The sequence below is a fragment of the Odocoileus virginianus genome, chromosome X, assembly GCF_023699985.2.
Source record: "Odocoileus virginianus isolate 20LAN1187 ecotype Illinois chromosome X, Ovbor_1.2, whole genome shotgun sequence".
Lineage (NCBI taxonomy): Eukaryota > Metazoa > Chordata > Mammalia > Artiodactyla > Cervidae > Odocoileus > Odocoileus virginianus.
In genome coordinates, this window is record NC_069708.1 from 42,922,566 (window position 1) to 42,939,301 (window position 16,736).

Genomic DNA, 16,736 nt, shown 5'->3' on the forward strand with positions numbered 1-16,736 from the left:
ATTATTTTCGACCCAGGGATTGAATCCACAGCTTTTATGTCTCCCGTATTGGCAGGAGAGTTCTTAAACACTGCACTACTTGGGAAGCCCACAATGAGGTGATACCTCCTCCCTTTTTGGTCTCCAAGGAGCTTTCTATCAGGAAGGTTTTCTTAACTTCTTGAATGAAAAATATATAGTATCTTATTTTTTATCTGGGCAGGACCCAGCCTTCCCTCTCAACTGTGCTGCTATTGATATTTTGGGGCTTTCTCTCTATACAGAATGAACTACAGTTGCTTTCCCTGGGGAACCCCATCTACTTCTTGCCTCAGCATCATCCAATGCAATGTTAGTTACTCAGTTGTGTTTCACTCTTTGAAACCATATGGACTGTAGCATGCCAGGCTCCTCATTCCATGGGATACTTCAGACAAAAATACTGGAGTGGGTTGCCATTTCCTCCTCCAGGGGATCTTCCCAGGGATTGACCCAGGGATCAAACCTGGATCTCTTATGTCTCCTACACTGGCAGGTGGGTTCTTTGCCACTAGTGCCACCTTGGAAGCTTCAGCATCATAAATCTCTAGATCTAACCAACCATGTGGCCCACCCTCTCTAACCCTGAAAGCAATCAGGGCCCTCCTAGGCACAAAAGCCTTTCCATGTTCCCTCCCCCACCCTCCCTCTGCCACACCATTTCTTGTTTGTAGGGAAAAAAAAATGTTTCAGTCTTGGAGACTTTACCTGAGTTCCAAAGGGCAGATTCAAACAGTTGCTAAACAAGGCAGGAAAAGAATGCAGAAAGAAGCAATTGTGTATCAAGGGGCCTGGGTCTATTTCTTCTTTGGAAATTCGCATAATAATTTGATACATATCTTAGTTCTAAAAGAACTAAAGCCCTCATCCAGATGGAGGATAGTAACTTCAGGCTGACACAAGTAAGTTGACACCAGACTGATTAAAACCAGAAGGCTGATGATTGAGCTTCCTGGAACACCACCCTGTTACTTCACCACCAACAAATCAGAAGAGGGTTACAAACCCTGCAACTCTTCCCCAAAATTTTGCCTCTAATAACGTCTCCCTTGAAACCTATCAGGGAGTTCTTCTCTTTTGGGCACAGGTCACCCATTCTTTGTGCATGGTTCATCAATAAATCTTTCTCTACTCCAAACTCCAACGTTCTGGTTTGTTTAGCCTCATTGAACTTCAGGCACATGAACCTGAGTTTGACAACAGCCCCATATATACCACTTACTTTTTAAAGTCATTTTGTATTGAGTTTCTTGTTACTTATAAAAAAAAAACAAACCTCCTACTTGATATAAAAGTGTCTTTTTTTGTGTCTGTTTTTCAGTTGGTATTAGTGTAACAGTATCTTTATGCCATATCATGGGAAGTATTAATGGAAAGAAAATAAATGTTTTTAATAAACCCAAATAGAATCAGACTCATCTATAGTAGTTACAAAATATTGGAGAACAAGGAATTAATTCAACTTGAAAATTATGAAATGAATTAGAATCATCTCAGGTTACAAAACACATTTATTGAGTCATACACTCACAGAACTGTTAAGACGAGAAACACTCCAAATAATTTCTGTGCCAGAAACATGCAATGACAGATGCATTAAATAACAGAATCACATGTATTCAGAAACATGCTATGCAAGTATCTTTGCTCTTTTTTCTTTTGTTCCAGTAATACTTAGTCCTATTTCTATTCTGGCATTCAACACATTTTAGTTGTTTCTCCTCCACTGATCTATGAGTTTCTCACCAGTAAAATCTCTCTACTTTTCTTCATATTCCTAACAGTGATCATAAAATGTTGCATATAGAAGAAATGTAGAAGTGTTTTTGAAATGTTAAATGAATGTAAGTACTTTGAAAGAGTAATGGAAACATTCAGAAGATTGAGAACTCCCTAAGTGCTAGGTTGGACCTAGAAGGGACCTTGCTCCTCATTATCACTGAGCACCATGCCTACAAAAGAACTGGTTTAAACGACAAATTTTGAGAAGGTTTTATGACAAATATTGAATCTCTCTCTGAATGAAGCAGGGAATTTAACATCTAAGAATCATTTATCATTTTTAAAAGGCAATTCCTTGTTTTGATTGAAAAGAAATTTATTTGAGTAATAGAAATAAAATTTCATTCAAGAGGATTTGAGAAACAAGAGAAGAATACTTATAATAACTCACCTACACATAGTCACCAATATCGGGAAAACAGAGTGTACTTGTCCTTTTATATGCTTATTTTTTCACTTCACTTTGAGCAATAAGCACCATCCCATTTTGCAATCTAATCTACACAACTACATTATTCAATGGTTGAAAACAGTCTGCACAGAAAATGTACAAAACATTTATTTAGTGATTCTGTTGTGGTTTAAACAAACTGCTTTTCATTTTAGGCTATATAAGTAATATTGTGATAAACAATCACATGTACATTGTCTTTTCTATATTTTAGATTATTGATTAAGGTCGATAATACCTAAAGTGAAATTATTAGGATGAAAGTTTAAAAATTTTAAGTTTCTCAATATATACTGTTTTAAAATGTTGCTAATAATTTATGATAATGTCAGTAATACATGACTGCACTTGCTTTGACACATTTCAATAATGCAAATCATCATTTTAAAATGTATGTTAATATAATTGGTAAAAAGTGGAGATACTGCATTATCATTTTAATTCCTTTTTTTTTCTTTTGTTGTACAGTTAAATATCCTTTAGTATATTTTCCCTTTACTGGATTATCTTTAGCTTTTGTAGCAGGTTTTGTTGATGGCCTGGGAATCTATATTACCATCTGTTGTCTGAGCTAACAGTTCTTACTTAAAACCTTAACTGGAAGATTGCCCTTGAAAGATTGCAGCCAGCTCTAGGAGTCTATACCCCTCATCCAGGTCAGCCCTTAATTAACAGCACAGGCCTGCAAAAGCTCCACTTGCTTGACTCAAGCAGGGGTGGCATGACTGAGGTGAAATTTCATTCCAGATCACCCTATCGCATCAGATTTAAACTTCATTTAAAAGGACATCTTCGTTTAGCTCTCTTCTTTCCTTATCCTGCTTACCTCACTACCTTAAAGGTAGCCTGAGCATGAAATCTTAGGAAAGAAAGGAATCTGGCATTTCAGGGTATACTTTAAAGGTCCCAATCTACAACAAATATACTGTGCATGTTTGATTATGTTTCCTTAACATAATCAAATGGTGCTTTTTCTTTGTCTTTATTTTTTATTCCAGAATTTGGAGAATATGGAGATTTGTTTTCATATAATATTATTGTAGGAAAACAGATCAATATGATTCTCTTTACACTCCTACAGTAAAAAGTAGAGTCAAGTTTCTTTTATATTAGCAATCAATGGCCTTTAAACCTCACTTGCCCAAGAACAGTATGAACTGGATCTAAAGGGGCTTTCATGATTGCAAAATCTAAGTGGAAAGAGAATAACAAAGTTTAACACATACACTAACTGGGATAGATTTTCTTTTTTAATCAACTGCCAGAAAATTTCTTAACCAGGTATCATAATGAGGTAGAAATTGCTAGGCAGTCAGTGTAGGACTCTGAGACCTCAGTCTTGTTTTCAATAAACCTCTTGATCCATTAACCTAAAACTATATCCTTTGTCCTGAATTGCTGTAATGTGTCCTTGGTCTGATAAATTATCAGTACTCAGATCCAGGCAAGGACAGTAATTAACTTCTGTTCCACATGCCTGAGGGAAAAACAACTGGTGACTATTAATCTTAAACCCATACTTTCATTGTAAAATGGTCAGGAAGCATGAAAAGGGGTGGCAACTTTATCCAAGGGTGGCAACTTTATCCAAGGATCAAGAGAAGCCATAAAGATGTTAAGTTAAACGTTTTGAACTTTAAACTGAATTGGTTAGAAATGACGTGGATTAAGGAGAGAAGCCAACCAAAAATATACAGATTAATACTGGTAAGGATTAAGTCCCACCACTGGGGCACGCTTTACCCCCTCAGAGCTTTGTATTTTCCTTATCTTTAGTAAAAGTCGTTCACTTGTGCTACCAAGAGTGTTATTGAAATTCATTCTTCAGCTCCGTATATGAGAAGTCAAATTCCCATTTCAATAATGCAATCATGTTTGATATTGAAGATAAAAATGTTTAAAGACATACATGTTCATCTAGAAGTGAGAATATTAACTAATTTTGATTTTATTTCAAGTTAAAAGCCTGGCATTTTAAATTTTCTATCATAAAATGTAGTACAGGCTTCTCGGTGCTCATTGGTAAAGAATCTACCTGCCAATACAGAAGACGTGGGTTCAGTCTCTTGGTCATGAAGATCCCCTGGAGAAGGAAATGGCAACCCACTCCATATTCCTGCCTGGAAAATCCTATGGACAGAGAAGTCTGGTAAGATACAGTTGAAGGAGTCACAAAAAGAGTTGGACGTGACTTAGAGACTAAACAACAACAATGTGTAATATGGAATGAAAATGTATTATATTCTTCTTCTTCCATTTTTGTAGGTTTACTCAATTGTCCCATTTCTATTCTTGAGTCAGATGATTAAGTCATTACTTTTCAAATTTCCTTTCTTTTTGAAATGTAAAAATGTGAAGACACTAATTCTCTTACATGCTGCATTAGTTGCATTCCATCAGGAATGATTTTTTCAAAATATTTATTCAGTATATGTTTCTAATTTGCATTGAGATTTCTCTTATGACCTATCAGCTCAATTCAGCTCAGTCACTCAATAGTGTCTATTTGTGTCTCCATGGATTGCAGCAAGCCAGGTTCCCCTGTCCATTACCAGCTCCTGAAGCTTGTTCAAACTCATGTCTATCAAGCCGGTGATGTCATCCAACCATCTCATCCTCCGTCCTCCCCTTCTCCTCCTGCCTTCCACCTTTTGCAGCATCAGGTCTTTTCCAATGAGTCAGTTCTTTGCATCAGGTGGCCAAAGTATTGTAGTTTCAGCTTCAGCATCAGTCCTTCCAATGAATATTCAGGACTGAGTTCCTTTAGGATTGACTGGTTTGATCTCCTTGTAGTCCAAGGGACTCTCAAGAGTCTCCTCCAATGCCACAGTTCAAAAGCATCAATTCTTAGGCACTCAGATTTCTTTATAGTCCAAATTTCACATCCATACATGACCTCTGGAAAAACCATTGGTTTGACTAGATGGACCTTTATTAGCAAAGTGATGTTTCTGCTTTTTAATATTCTGTCTAGGTTTGCCATAGCTTTTCTTCCAAGGAACAAGCATCTTTTAATTTCATGGATGCAGTCACCATCTGCAGTGATTTTTGAGCCCAAGAAAATAGTCTGTCACTGTTTCCATTGTTTCCCCATCTATTTGCCATGAAGTGATGGGACCAGATGCCTTGATGGTACCTCATGACCTATAAGATACATGAAATCTGTATTTTCTTACTTCTAGATGAATAAGGGAGTTTTAAAAATCATTTTATATTTGGTTCCTAAATTAATTCCATTGCAGTTAGCAAATAAAGTTTGTGTAAGAGCAATCCAAGATTTTGTGTGCATGTTCAAGGTCAACTATTTTAATAATGTATATTTATTTGAAAGTATTGTGCATTCTCTAATTATTATTATTGGGATCTTGGGATGGCCCCCCAAAAGAGCATTCATTCTTTCCTTAAAGATAAATAGAACACCATGTTGTTAATAAATTATGACTTCTATTATTGCTAAAAATGATATAGGAGAATATGGTTAATGTTTGGGGCAAAGTGAGCTTCCTATTGTTGAACCTCAGAATGAAACTTACTCATTTAGTATCAATGGATAATAAAATGCTGCAGTCCTTCTTTATACTTTTTGAGCAGAGGAGCAGAAAATGTGTGCCCTCTGGAAGTATGGACTGGCCTTATCTAGCGCTTTACACAAAGTCAGTAATCAGATGTCAATTAAACTTTCCCTGGGAAGAATAAAGAAGGGGGTAAAGAGAGGTCATGAATGTTTAATAAAAGGCCCTTTACATTGATGGAATCATCATTAATGGGTTTAAGGATCTTTATACATCAATTAAATAAAGCATGCTAAATAACATTCAAAACTTTTAAAGTCAAACTTTTTTTCATCTGCTTGATCAATTTATGAAAGAAATATGTTAAAGTATTTACAATTGTAGATTTGTCAATTTCTCTTTGAAATATGATAGTTTGCTTCATATTTTATAACCTATTTTTTTTTATCAGCTGCATATAAGATTAAAATTGAACTCTCTCTGGTGAATTATTCCTCTCATCACTTTTCTAATACAATATTCTTTCTCAATTCAATTTAATGCAATATTAACATAACTCATCTACTTTATTTCAGTTAATATTTGTTTAGTGTCTCTTCTCCATTTCTTTCTTCCAAATAATCCATGTTCTTTTAAAGTACATAGCCCATTCCTATAATATAACCTGACTGTCCCTTTTCACCGGTAGGTTTGGGTTGTATTTCATATTTTACTCAAAAATTATTTGCATTCATGCATTTATACATTTTCAACTGGAATGGCCCTTTTGTTTCTATAAGTTTCTGATATTATTGCATTGTAATCAGAGAAAATTAATCATACTGCATTTCCTTTGTGGAATTTATGGAGATGTTCTTTATGATCAATATACTGTTGATTTTTTGTATATATCTAGAAGACATATCTGCTATTACTGGGGCATATTGTTTCATATATACTCATAAAACTCTTTTATTGGTTGTACTGTTTAATTCTAAACTCTTCCCTATTTTGCCAACTTAATTTGTTTCTAACTTTGAGAGATGTACTAAAATTAACTATTATTAATGTGTATCTACTTTACCTTGTATTGCCTATTCCTTTTGTTTTGTGTTGATTGTATTATTTGATGCACTGCTATTCATTACCATATATCTTATTTGTGAAACTTTGCATCTAGTCTCAAAAATAAGACTGGTTTGTAATTGTCCTTGTAAATATTAATAACCTCAGATACACAGATGACACCACCCTTGTGGCAGAAAGCGAAGAACTAAGAACTTCTTGATGAAAGTGAAAGAGGAGAGTGAAAAAGTTGACTTACAGCTCAACATTCAGAAAACCAAGATCCTGGCATCTGGTCCCATCATTTCATGGCAAATAGATGGGGAAACACTGGAAACAGTGACAGACTTTATTTTTTTGGGCTCCAAAATCACTGCAGATGATGTCTGCAGCCATGAAATTAAACAATGCTTGCTCCTTGGAAGAGAAGCTATGACCAGCCTAGACTGCATATTAAAAAGCAGAGACATTACTTTGCCAACAAAATTCTGCCTAGTCAAAGCTGTTAGTTTTTCAGTAGTCATGTATGGATGTGAGAGTTGGACTATAAAGAAAGCTGAGTGCCAAAGAATTGATAATTTTGAACTGTGGTGTTGGAGAAGACTCTTGAGAGTGCCTTAGACTGCAAGGAGATCCAGTCAGCCCATCCTAAAGGAAATCGGTCCTGAATATTCATTGGAAGGACTGATGCTGAAGCTGAAGCTCCAATAGTTTGGCCACCTGATGCGACAAACTGACTCATTTGAAAATATTGACCTTCAGTTCACTTTAGTTCAGTCTCTCAGTCGTGTCCAACTCTTTGCGACCCCATGGACTGCAGCATGCCAGGCCTCCCTGTCCATCACCAACTTCCGGAGTTCATCCAAACTCATTTCCATTGAGTCAGTGATGCCACCCAACCACCTCATCCTCTGTCATTCCCTTCTCCTCCTGCCTTCAATGTCTCCCAGCATAAGGCTCTTTTCAAATGAGTCAGCTCTTTGCATCAGGTGGAAAAATCATACCCTTGACTAGACGGACCTTTGTTGGCAAAGTAATGTCTCTGCTTTCTAATTTGCTGTCTATGTTGGTTACAACTTTCCTTCCAAGGAGTAAGTGTCAGTTTAATTTCATGGCTGCAGTCACCATCTGGAGTGATTTTGGAGCCCAAAAAACAGTCTTTCACTGTTTCCATTGTTTCCACATCTATTTCCTATGAAGTGATGGGACCAGATGCCATGATCTTAATTTTCTGAATGTTGAGCAAGACCTACTAGTACAGAGGGCCTCTTCCCACCTGCACAAGTTCCCTTTCACTGGGATAAAAGAAGTATGTGGGAATCTCAGACATTAGAAATCCATCTTCACAATATCCCTTCCAGAGTTCACTGTTCTAAATATCATATGGTGAAAACTGCTCAAAAATAGAAGTTATATATACATGTTTTTGATAATCCTTCTCAATAAGAAGTGACCAGGTATACATATACATATGCCGTAAAGATTCTGACCATTTTGATGTTTGAGTGTGAGAACTTTAAAGCACTCCCTATTTTTCTTTCACTAAACCTGGGAAGGTGGATAAAAAAGCATGCACATTCTGGCCTTTAGTACCGGAAAGAAGTGCAAACTTCCCTCGCTCTAGTCCCATTCCCAAATCACAATAAGAATCAAAGCTACTTGCCCCTCCCTTCAATCAATCCATTTGGTTCACATAGGTACCCACTCTACTTTTCACAGAAAGCCTCTCTATGTAAATATTAAGCCTTGTCACATATCCTCTTGGAGTTTCAACATCTGAACTATTTTTTTTTTCCCCCTAGATAAAAATTGATCATACCTCTGGCAGGCCACAAGACATTTATATAACTGAAGTAGCATTTTCACACAGTATGCATATTTATTATGCATGAGACATTTAAATATTTTCTGCTTTGCTGTATTCTTATGTAAGTCTTCAAAAACATTATGATCCATTTAATTCATTTAATGGTCATTTAATGTGGCACTATCCATAAGTCCCAAATTTCTTCAGTTTCCTATGCTGATTTGCTACAGATCACACATATAGAATGATGGAAAATCTTAAACTACAACTCAGGCCTTCTCACTCCCAATCCTATGTATTTTCAGTTATACCATGAGTATTTTGTGTGGTAATAGAAAAATCTCTTCTGCAAAATGTTGGCCATCTGTTCATATGATATGATGTCTACATGAAAAGAGCATCATTCTGGTGCTCATATTAAACCTTTTAGTGCTAACATTAATATTGTTTTCATGTTTGGGCATAAGTGAGTCTTCAGTAGCTTAAATATATTATAGTTAAATATACTAGGATATTCTAGGTTTAGAAAGATACTGGTTAGTATTTTTCAACTTACCATTTTTAACAATGGCCACTTTGTATGCAACAGAATGAAATGCTGACATGAGTTTGCATACTGATTTTTCCTTTCTTTTAAATAAGTGTACATGCTGTTTTAGAATTGTTAGGCTGCTCATCAAAGATGGGCTGCTGACATTTAAAATACCAAAGTATAAGGGCTATTGTAGCAGGTTCAATATGTAAAGTTGGCATTTGGAATTATACATGCTTTGAGAAAAGCTATAAAACAATTTATAAGTAGAATTATATGCTTAAATGTAACTTGCTTTAATGCGTGTAAATAACAATGAACAAAGAAACTTATTTAGGTAATCACAATTTTTAAAAGACCTTTACCACATTATTATATGTATATTTCAGGAAATATCTTCTTTTTCTTATTTTTAATCTTAAAGAACTGTTTGAATTCAATACATAAATTGAATCCAAGTAATATAAAGATATGACATCTTTAATTAAATGTTTAGATGTGCCATTTGTTTCTTATCATAGTCACTTCATTTCTCTGTGCATGCTTCACTGATAGTTAATGAATTATTTTGTTCCCTAAGAAAAGATCAACACACATACACAAAGACACATATATATGGATGCACATTCAAAGATTAGAGGATGTGCTGGTCAGTTTTGAGAACTCAGTGGGGTATGGAGTCAAGATTCATCTTAATATTTTTTTTGTCTTAATATTTTTTAAGTGTTAAGTCAACATGAATGTAGTCATAGCATGCTTTATGAAGTTTTTCATGGATAAAGCTCCCATGTGAATCCTGATCCCTTAGACTTTCATCTAATTTGCCACATAGAAGCTCTTAAGTTTTGAAAGAGAAACTAAATCTCAGCACCATAACTTACTGAATTTTCAAAACCCACTTGTCTGCTTGGGCAATAGAAATAGTAATTTCTATGACAGAGGATTGTGAAAATTAAATTGAAATATTATGTATATACATATGAAAGTAAAAGAAAGTGAAAGTCGCTCAGTCGTGTCTGACTCTGCAACCCCGTGGCCTATATGGTCCACAGAATCCTCCAGGCAAGAATACTGGAGTGTGTAGCCTTTCCCCTTCTCCAGGGGATCTTCTCAACCCAGGGATTGAACCCATGTCTTCCGCATTGAAGGAGGATTCTTTACCAGCTGAGCCACAAGGGAAGCCCAAGAATACTGGAGTAGGTAGCCTATTCATTTTCCAGCAGATCTTCCAGACCCAGGAATCAAACTGGGGTCTCCAGCATTGCAGGCGAATTCCCTTACATAAGGCATCTTATATAAGGCAGATTCCCTTATATAATATTATATATAGATATAGATATAGATATATTTCCCCCATCTCCAAGTTCCCAACATAGGGCCCTGTGTTCTACAAGTATTGATTCTGTTATTCTTACTATGTGATTGTTATGCAGGCTAAATTTTCAAAATGTCAGATGGATTTTGGTAAAGTACATTTCCTAAAAAATTAAATAAAAAATTTTGCACCAAGAATGTACAACTTGCTTTTTTATGTTCTTGGTGCTGATTATTCTAGATAACAAATTCCAACGTAAGTTACCAGTGTGTTTGCCACCAGAAAGGACATGTATTGTGGGCATGGATGATTCTAGTTGGAAATTACCAACATTAATTGAGTTTAAGACATAATCATTCTACACAGTAAACCTATTCATTATGTACAGTGAGAAGGTAGTTTATATATTTTTCACAAATGGATAATCACAAGATATCACAGCCAAATCTCTCTATTTAGAATCCACAAGAAGTTTTGTGTGTTTGTTGATCTATTGCTATTTTTTTCTCTTCTTTTATTTTGGGCTTTAATTGAATCTTGACTAGACTCTGATAGTCAATAAAAAAAGAAAAAGTATAGCAATTTATCAGCTTGCTTATCCTATGCTTGTTATTTTTCCTGTGATATAGAAGTTTCTACTCTCTGTTAGACAAAGGAGGAAGTCAGTACTCAGGTTGAAAAGAAAGCTCAGTATTTGACCTCATAAACAAGGTTCTTTTTTTAACATCAGGAAGAGAAATTCTAATAGAAATCATCAGAATGCCTAGTTTTAATTATTGGAAAGCAAACAAAGCCATATTGGCTTGATAACTGTTAAATTAGTTAGCACCAAATGTTTTAATCTATTCTAGTAGAAAACTATTTCTAAAAGGGTAATAAAGACTAATAATATTCCTACATTAACATTTTAACAATTTTACACATTCTGTGAAGAAAATGAGTTATATTTCTTTTAACACTGATTTTTGGCAGCTACCTTTTTTTTTTTACCTACTGTAATGGATCGCCTAGGATTAAGGTGTTTAAAGAAAGTTATGCTTTTCTATAACTTGGTAAGATAATTGCATCAGTTGTTGAAACTTTTTGTGTATGTTCCCTGAATGTATTCCCTCAGTTTATTCAATTGGGCATTCCAAAGATAAAGAAGTTTTAAATAATTTATCTCTCTCTCAGAAAGCAGAGATAAATTTGAAATCCTATGACATTTTTTTTCAAATATTAGAAACTAGTCATAAAAGATGTATTTTCACAAGTTCCTTCAAAAATATGATATTAAAATCAAAAGGTATTCTGCTAGAGAGTATATTCTAAATAAAATTCTATTTCTTCTGTGGAGCAAAATAATTACATTTGTGTCTCTCATATTAATTTACCAATAATAGTATTTCTTAGATATTATTCATCTTGATCATTTCAAGAATCTTTGTTTTTATTACTGCAGTGAATACCAAGTAATCATTATGCAATAAGCTTTCACTATTATTACTAATGGGACTTTGGTAAATCACAAATGATCACAAATTAGGTTCATCTCCTATCAAAAAATGGAGTCTAGTTCTAAACCCTGTGGATCTTGATTGACTTTATGACTTGCTTTGACTAAATGAATGAAACAGAGATGATGTGGTACACATTCTAACATTAGGCCTCAGAAGGCCTTAGAGCTGCCATTCTGTCACTGTAGGATTGCTATTTCCATTTGACCAAGGCCAGGCTAGTCTGCTGGATGATGAGAGATGATTTGGGAAGAGAGAGCCAGTAAAATCAGACATTCCAACTATACCACTTGTGGTCCTACACTTAAAATATTGTGTTCAACTAACACCTCATGGGGCTTCCCAGGTGGCTTAGTGGTAAAGAATCTTCCTGTCCATGTAGGAGAAAAAGGAGATGTGGGTTCTATCCCTGTGTCAGGAAGATTCCCTGGAGAATTAAATGGCAACCCACTCCAGTATTCTTGCCTGGAGAATCCCAAGGACAGAGGAGCCTGGCAGGGTACAGTCCATGGGTTTTAAAGAGTCAGACATGACTCAGAAAGCAGCTCACTCACTCAACACCTCATAGAGCAGAGATGAGCTATCATGGCTGAGCCTAATCCAAACTACTGATCCACAGAATTGTGAACAAATAAATGATTTTTAAAGCTGCCACTATGTTTTGAAATGTTTTCAGTTTAAAAGCAGTCGTTAGCTGGTATTGTGGTACTGGAGAAAACTCTTGAGAGTCCCATGGACAACAAGGAGATCAAACCAGTCAATGCTAAAGGAAATCAACCTTAAATATTCTTTGGAAGGACTGATGCTGAAATTCCAAAACTTTGGCCACCTGGTGTAAAGTGCTGATTCACTGGGAAAGACCTTGATGCTGGGAAAGATTGAAAGCAAAAACAGAAGAGAGAATCAGAGGATGAGATGGTTAGATAGCATCAGTGACTCAATGGGCATGAATTTGAATAAATTCCAGGAGATAATGAAGGACAGAGAAGCTTGGTGTGTTGCAGTTCATGGGGTTGCAAAGAGACACGACTTAGCAACAATTGATATAGGGATCCTAAGAATATATACTATGATGCACTGTGATACAACAGAATGTGGGTAGGGATATAGATCATTTTAAATAACTTTTTACTTGATAGAGGTATAGTAGTCTTGAGTTTGATTCTTGGCTCTTCATTTACTACCTATGTGATCTTAGGCTAAATGCATACACACTAAAGTCTTTCTTAATTAGTAGTACTGGGTACAAAACTATTTTTCAGAGTAGTTTTGAAGATTAAATGGGCTAATTAATTTAAATTAACTGTGGCAAACAACCTAATACTTAATAAATGCAGAATAAACATGTGAAGTGATTTTTAAGATGAGTGTCATTTATAAAATTTCTTAGCATGTTAAAAAAATATGGTCTCCTTGAATAATTTTGTAATGAATTTGGTATCTAAAGAATTCATCTTCAAAGTAAAAAAATTGGGCCTAAATATCATTATACAATAACTGGAAGATTTTCACTGATTTTGAGTCAGTGACTGTGAGTCAAACACATATTTCAGTGCTTTATATATCACTGTATTAACTTTAGTAAGTAAGTTGTTCTGCCTTCTCATTCTTGGTAACCAAACCTGGCCTGATTGTTTACTGTAACTATTTTGATTTAAACTAATTTGATTAGCCATTTATAATGGTGTTTTATTAAACCATCTGCATTCACAGAATTCTCATGATTTTACATTATACATAATTGATTGGAGACAAATTATTTACTGATTTAAAAAGATTAGGGTTACTACTGTAACACCAATCTCCTTCAGACAGAAAAGCCTCTTTAAAAAGACTGGAAGAGTTATAAGAGTAAATCTATATGACAACATGGTTGCATTTTCAAGATACTACAGTAATGAAATATGTCAGACAGAGAAAGAAATATACCAAATACTTCATAACTTCACTTATAATGGAACCTTTAAAACAGAAACAGAAGCAAAAACCTTAAGTCATAGATATAGAGAAAATATTGTTTATTGCCAGAGATAGGGATTTAGAGGGGGAGTGAAATGGGTGAAAGTAGTCAAAGAGAACAAATTTCCAGTTATATATAAGTCCTGATGACGTAATGTACACAGCATGATGACCATAGTTATAATACTGCATTGTATATTTGAAAATTACTGACAGTAGATCTTAACATTTCTCATCACAAGAAAGACTATAATTATTTGTGGTGATGGATGTTAACTAAACTTTTTGGGGTGACCATTTTCCAATGTATATATATAGTAAATGACTGTTTTACATCTGAAACTAATATAACGTTATATGTCAATTACATCCATTTTTAAAAAGTAAATATTTTTCTAAGTGATTGTGTTTGTTTGCTTGTTTAGCCAAAGAACATCACTACTATTTTTAAGCTAGCCAAAGAAAAGCAGGCAAAAAATAGAGTAAAGAAATATAGAAAAATTTTACTATTTTATTTTTCTTAGAAATGGATGTTTAAATAATTGCATATTTTGCTTACTCAGTTATTCTAACTAAGCCTTTTGAACAGAAGTTCCTAAATTCAATAGATGAGATATAGGAGATATTAGCCCAAGAAAATTGTATGCAATAATTTATATAGAGATGCAAGGTTACATTTATTTGATGAAGCATGATAAAGGACCAGACAAGAACTTTATCATTTTTACACAGAGTTCCATGACCCAATAAAGTTTAAGAAACACTATGTTAGATGTTCATGACTAAAAATTCTAAAAGTGGTGGAAAGAAGGTAGATAGGACAAAAGAACAATTTGGAGGCTGTCGAAATAAACCAAGCGTGAAGTGATAAAGCTGAGACTAGATGAATGGAAGTTGAGATGGAGAAACAAGATTTAAAAAATGTTTCTGAAGTAACTGTCTTCTGTCAAGTGCCCTAGGAAACAGACTCTGAGACAGAGAATTGTATTTAGGAGATTTATTTGGATATGTTTTTGTAAACAACCTTCTAACAGAATGAAAGAAGCAGGACTGAGTAGAAAGAGGGTTAAAATCATTATACAGTAGTAACAGAGGCCCCATCCAATATTGGCAAGAATGCTGAGCTTGGTATGACCTCTGAGAAATGTGCTAGGAGGCAAAGGGGTCCGGTATTTTTAATCCTGCATTGACCCATGAGAAGATGCAGGCTATCCTTAGGGAAGAGACATGACCTTGGTGAGGCCATTTCCCTTCAGTTCAGTTCTGATTAATCACTCATTCCTGTCCGACTCTCTGCGACCCCATGGACTGCAGCATGCCAGGGCTCACTGTCCATCACCAACTCCCAGAGTCTACACAAACTCATGTCCGTTGAGTCAGTGATTCATTCCAACCATCTCATCCTCTGTCATCCCCTTCTCCTCCTGCCATCAATCTTTCCCAGCATCAGGGTCTTTTCAAATGAGTCAGTTCTTCGCATCAGGTGGCCAATGTATTGGAGTTTCAGCTTTAACATCAGTCCTTCCAATGAACACCCAGGACTGATCTCTTTTAGGATGGACTGGTTGAATCTCCTTTCAGTCCAAAAGACTCTCAAGAGTCTTCTCCAACACCAAAATTCAAAAGCATCGATTCTTCAGCACTCAGGTTTCTTTATAGTCCAACTCTTACATCCATACATGGGTACTGGAAAAACCATAGCCTTGACTAGATGGAACTTTGTTGCCAAAGTAATTTCTCTGGTTTTTAATATGCTGTCTTGGTTAGTCATAACTTTCCTTCCAAGGAGTAAGTGTTGTTTAATTTCATGGCAGCAATCACCATTTGCAGTGATTTTGGAGCCCCTCCCCCCCAAAAAAAAATAAACTCTACCACTGTTTCCACTTTTTCCCCATCTATTTGCCACGAATAGTCCTTTCAAGCAAACATTTTCAATCCTCTCTTTCACTTTCATTAAGGGGTTCTTCAGTTCTTCACTTTCTGCCATAAGGGTGGTGTTACCTGCATATCTGAGGTTATTGGTTTTTCTCCCGGCAATCTTGATTCCAGCTTGTGCTTCCTCCAACCCAGCGTTTCTCATGATGTATTCTGCATATAAGTTAAATAAGAAGAGGTGACAATATACAATCTTGACGTACTCCTTTTCCTATTTGCAACCAGTCCGTTATCCCATGTGCAGCTCTAACTGTTGCTTCCTGACCTGCACACAGATTTCTCAAGAGGCAGGTCAAGTGGTCTGGTATTTCCGCCTTGTTAATAATTTTCCACAGTTTGTTGTGATCCACACTGTCAAAAGCTTTGGCATAGTCAATAAAGCAGAAATAGATGTTTTTCTGGGGCTCTCTTGCTTTTTTGATGATCCAGCACATGTTGGCAATTTGATCTCTGGTTCCTCTGCCTTTTCTAAAACCAATTTGAACATCTGGAAGTTCACAGTTCACGTATTGCTGAAGCTTGGGTTGAGAATTTTGAGCATTACTTTGCTATTGTGTGAGATGAGTGCAACTGTGAGGTAATTTGAGCAGTCTTTGGAATTGCCTTTCTTTGGGATTGGCATGAAAACTGACCTTTTCCAGTCCTGTGGCCACTGCTAAGCTTTCCGAATTTGCTGACATATTGAGTGCAGCACTAATGAGATGGATGAAACTGGAGCCCATTATACAGAGTGAAGTAAGCCAGAAAGATAAAGACCATTACAGTATACTAACACATATATATGGAATTTAGAAAGATGGTAATGGTAACCCTATATGCAAAACAGAAAAAGAGACACAGATGTATAGCACAGCTCCATCTTTTAGTATTTGAAATAGTTCAACT